Here is a 5332-nt window from a genome sequence, read left to right on the forward strand (position 1 = left end):
TTAGTGCGCATGCGCTTCACCGAAAAAACGGTGAGACGAGACCGACCACACGTTATAATAACCTCGATCGAAATAAGCAAGATGTTTCACGCGCTCCCTGCCTCTCTCGCTGTTTTGTTTTACTGTACAGTGATGAGGAATAGGCTAAATATGTGTGTGTTCTTACGTAGGTTTATTTAGGAGGAAGCATGTAGAGCAAGCCGCATGCACACGCTTCACTGTGTAGGGCTGAAGACAGCAGCCTATCTAGACGACTCTATAAGCTTCAGCATCGGCTTGGTGCTATAGGTCGTTGTTCCTTTCTTTACTTATTCACATAGGCGTACTACTGCCACATATTTGTAACATACCGGTAGGCTGGACTGTAAAGGATTGGAATTGGAACGATGCTGCTCTCTCCTGGCTCTGACAACGAAGTGCTGGTGACATTTAGGATACATGGCACTAGACGTCTGCTCAGTTCCGAGGCTATTGTCACGCTGATACTGAATCAAAGCACTAATAACTTATTCTGTAGGAAAACAGACTCACTGTTGTTGTGTGACGCATTGTAGTTAACTTTCACAAACACTTGTTTACTTCCAGACCTACCGCGTGCCTGTCCGTCTCTGTCCATGGTGCTTAAATCACTCATTCGCACATTACATACTGAGAACAGGCAATCACAGAGGCGTCAAGGTGCTCAAAATAAAATAAAAATCATAACAAAAAATGAATAACATACCAACTGCCTCTGTAGCCAAAGTGTCAAAATGTATACGCCTATTTATTTTCTACAACCACAGCCATCATCACACATTGTAAGCAAGCTGATGCTAGTGACTCCAAATATACATGATTTAAATAGTTAGATATGCCGTTGAAACAAACTATTTCTTACTTGATTTGAGTTTGTTCATATGCTGACATCTGCCTGTTGTTAAGAAGCAGTATAATTATTTATCCTTAACAGTGAAATACTTAACAGTGAATGACAGATGAAACTCAGAAGTAGTCACCTACCAGTATTCATGTCTCCCAGCACAGCGCCCGCAACCAGAGAAGGAGGAGGCGCAATTGGGGCGGGGTGGGGGGTGTGGGAATTCTGTTGAATTCAGAGATTCAACAGATTGTGAAATTAGCTAGTTTGATGTGCAATTTGTTACATTTAAAATTAAATCAAATAATTAAAAAATAGTCAAAATAACATTTACAAGTAAATAATAGAATTACTTCCACCCACCGGGCTGCGACGGCACTTTTTCATAGGAGGGCAAAAAAGTAGGTGCTTGGTCGCTGGTTGAGCCCTATCGGTGCACGTTCCTGTCTACAACCAGCATTTAACACATTGTTTATGCTCAGTGAGCATTTTTGCGTCGCTGTCCATGGTTCGGGAATCAGTCAAGCGCAGAATACATAGGCTTACATTCAACACATAGCCGGTAAACCAATCAAACAATACTTTAACCGGGAGGCTTTCACTCAATAACTAGACAAACTACTTTATAATAGCATACATGTGGCCTATAACTATGCTGTAATTTAACCCTATTCTCAACCGTCTGGTAGAGCAGCCGGTTAGACAATGGATTTAGAAGTGGATATGAAAAAAATATTCAGTTCAACTTCCCCAGCCCTCCTGCATGAATTCACATAATTTGATCCTTTTGGGTTGCTGTAGTTCAGTGTTGTGGCACTCTAACTTTGCCCACTCAGACGGCTGTCAGAAAACTAGTCACAGATTGTTTTGTTAAAAAGGCTAAAAAGCTATACTTTTTAAATAATGTGCTCAACCAGGCAGTTGATATGTCAGTAACAAGTATGGTGCACTAAAAATAGAGTACATTTATTATTTTAGAAAAATACTTATTTTGGTGAAAAATATGATTGAATTGTTGACAACACACCATATTAGGCAACATTAATTGGTTAAACTACATTTCATGACCCATTGGGGTCAATTAATCAATATTCAGACTTATGGTGGTCTATAAAATATTACCCATAATTTGTCATGATAATACCCGCAATTTGTCATATATTATCTAAAAGTGTATTCTGAACATGTGGGAAACATGGTGGAAGAACCTGGATCACTGAAAATGTAAGAGAACCATTTTCAGGGACATTGCACTATACACCACCTGAAAACCCATTAATTTCAATGTAATTGAATATGCATATTTGGACATACAAAATTACCATATATTAAAATTTGACCCTCCCTCCCTCCCTCCCTCCCTCCCTCCATCCATCCATCCCTCCATCAAGCAGAAGGGAGACGTTGTGCACACATTAGAATGATATTTTAATAATAAATAAATAGCAGCATCACACAGAAATGAAATAAAAAACATTGTCGTGTGGATGACTAAAGTAGTAAAAACACGAGAGGTGTCATTGACGGATATTCACAAGTAAATGGTATTAAAAAATGGCGATTGATTTGATTGTAACGTAAGGAGTTGACACATAAAAGATCTCCAACTCTGGCCCGGGGCATTATGCTGGTTTCATAACAAGTGGTAAACTCTGAAAACACTACTTGTAAACTGGGAGCAACCAGTAGTGTGTGTTCACATGCTTTGAGCTAGTTATTAGCCAATCGGCTAATGGCAAACAAGTTGTATCAACCGTAGACTAAAAGTACAGCCATCATGCTCGTCAACAAATTACAATGTTCAACAAACATATCAAGAGATTTTTTTAATTAGTTAAATTAAATGATGCTTTCGTTGTTGCATTTAGCTGCTGAAAATGCTGTTATTTAGGTCATTTCCTTAGTAGGTGACGTCAGAGGTCAGCATGTGGGAGAAGTCGTAGCTCAGGGATGATGGATGAGTTTCCCACTTGTAATAACAGTTGGACGACCGTTCAAGTGGATTTTTAAAAAATATTTCCCACTAGTAATTACCAGTTAGAGGGCCGTTCAAACTGGATTTATCCCAGTCGTATGCCCTTAGTTACGAATTTGAGAGATTTCATGAGCGCAGCGTTAGTTTGGCAAAGCTGAGAAGAGGAAGCTCTAATGCCCTGGACCAGAGCTCTATCCTACACACACGGTTACGGATCACATACACAGCTTAAAATACATTGTTTAAGCAAACTGGTTTCGCAAACTGATTTCGGATCAAACCAAAACCCGATTCTTTCAGGGGGGTTTTCTCTCTCGGCGTCCCCTTCTCTCTGCACTCCTCTTCATTAGTTTTAGTTTCGTTTTTTTGTTGTTCAACTTCATGTCAAACGTGGCAAAGGGCCTGTAGTCCTATTGACCTCTGTCTTTTGTCTGGAAAAAGCTCCAACGTTCCTAGTGATCGGTTAGGCCTACTGTTCCATCTTCCTTACTTAGGAGCTAGACAGTGTGCATCTTAAATGGAACCCTATTCCCTACATGGGGCACTACTTTTGTCAGAGCCCTATGGTCCCTGGTGAAAAGTAGTGCACTATATAGGGAATAGGGTGCCATCTGAGACGTAACCAAAGTGTGTTAAAATAAAACATTTGACCTGTGTGTGACCTGTGTAGAGGGGTCAGAGGTTGTCATAGGTAGTACATTCAGTCAGGTGCTCTGGTGTTTTGGTTGTGGTTGTGGCAGCGTTGAGCATGAGTTGTAGGGACAACTTTCAGGGTGTATGTGGGTTATATAGGCCCATAGGGTTACTCATATAATGTAGATTGGGTTATGGTGAGGTTTGCTCTATGATATGGTTATAGCCTATGCTTATAGTTGAGTTGTGATCACAGCTACACATGTAGGATCTTAATTTGAGCCAGTTTGACAGAGTAGGAAAATAATACTGCAGCAATAGCAAATGTGAATTATTTTATGGATTATTATTAATGGACATTTTTTTGTAAGAGTCAATAATTTTTTTGTTAGGGCAAATCAAATCTGGACATTTTAAAGTGGACATTGCAAACTTTAGAAGCATTTTTTAAACATTGAGCAGGAAAATGATCAGCAACAAAAGAGTGCTCAAATGAAGATCCTGCATCTGTATGGTTGTGCAAATGGCAGTGTTGGGGTTATGTTCTGGTCAAGGAGTTGTGAGGGACCAAAACAATCCCTCTGAGACCTGTATTCAGAAAGCCTCTCAGAGTACGAGTGCTGATCATCCTTAACTGGACTGGGTTTGATCCGTCTTCTCAAGGACTGCCTGCCGTGGCCATCAGTATGAGGTAATACATTATGATGTGTGAGAGAGATCCATTGTACTGAGACCAGTGTTTCCAACCCCTTCATCCACCCTCATATAAGCATTCAAATAAGTCAATCCTAACCTCAGATCTGGGATCAGGTTACCCAACTCCCAATAATTTGACCCTGTATCAGTGGTCAGGGCCATTGACTTCTACCTACACAGTCTACTCATTTTAATGAGATGGGTTCTTGGTGCTACCCCCTGTCTCACCACAAGGTGACACTGTGACGGTCATTGGGGCTATAGTTACCTTTCTCCAGTCATCATTACCAGTCTCCCTAGTAACCATTATAGACTTGTTTTATACACACTGGAAAAAGCTCCATTCGGACCCGTTGTATTGTTATGTCGTGTCCATGGTGCTGAATTGTTACAAAGATCCATTACACAATAAGTTAGACTGCATTTGACTATGGCAGCGTCGGACATGGAACCCTATTCCCTATGTAGTGGATCAAACGTAGTGCACTGTGTAGGGATTAGGGTGCCATTCGGGACATACACTATGAAGTCTCGAGTTTCTCTCTGTTCAGCCTTGAATCATGTCTTCATCTCCTCCTCCTCCTCCTCTTTCATCTCCATCTCCTTCTCCTCCTCCTTCATCTCCTTCTCCTCCTCCATCTCCTTCTCTTCCTCCACCTCCTTCTCCTCATTCATCTCCTTCTCCTCCTCCTCATTCATCTCCTTCTCCTCCTCCTTCATCTCCTTCTCCTCCTCTTTCTCCTTCTTCTTCTCCTCCTTCTTCTACTCCTCCTTCTCCTTCTTCTCTTCCACCTCCTTCTTCTCCTCCTCCTTCTTCTCCTCCTTCTCCTCCTCCTTCTCCTCCTCCTTCTTCTCCTCCTTCTCCTCCGTCTTCTCCTCCTCCTTCTCCTCCTTCTTCTCCTCCTCCTTCCTCCTCCTTCTCCTCCTTCTTCTCCTCCTCCTCCTTCTTCTCCTCCTCCTTCTCTTCCTCCTCCTTCTCCTCCTTCTTCTCCTCCTCCTTCCTCCTCCTTCTCCTCCTTCTTCTCTTCCTCCTCCTTCTTCTCCTCCTTCTTCTCCTCTTCCTCCTCCTTCTCCTCCTTCTTCTCCTCCTCCTTCTTCTTCTCCTTCTTCTTCTCTTCCTCCTCCTTCTCCTCCTTCTTCTCCTCCTCCTTCTTCTCCTCCTCCTTCTC

General features: G+C 41.9%; 1 protein-coding gene across 1 annotated transcript in view; it reads right to left on the bottom strand.

The window, feature by feature from the left end:
• Positions 1-5326: 5326 nt before the first annotated feature.
• Positions 5327-5332, bottom strand: part of LOC118379559 (5-hydroxytryptamine receptor 2C-like) — a 290755-nt gene continuing 290749 nt past the window's right edge. The window contains exon 7 of the mRNA XM_052497732.1: positions 5327-5332. This exon is cut by the window's right edge and continues 941 nt beyond it. The gene's annotated coding sequence lies outside the window, so the exon portion shown is untranslated.

This window comes from Oncorhynchus keta, chromosome 35, assembly GCF_023373465.1.
Source record: "Oncorhynchus keta strain PuntledgeMale-10-30-2019 chromosome 35, Oket_V2, whole genome shotgun sequence".
Classification (NCBI taxonomy): Eukaryota; Metazoa; Chordata; class Actinopteri; order Salmoniformes; family Salmonidae; genus Oncorhynchus; species Oncorhynchus keta.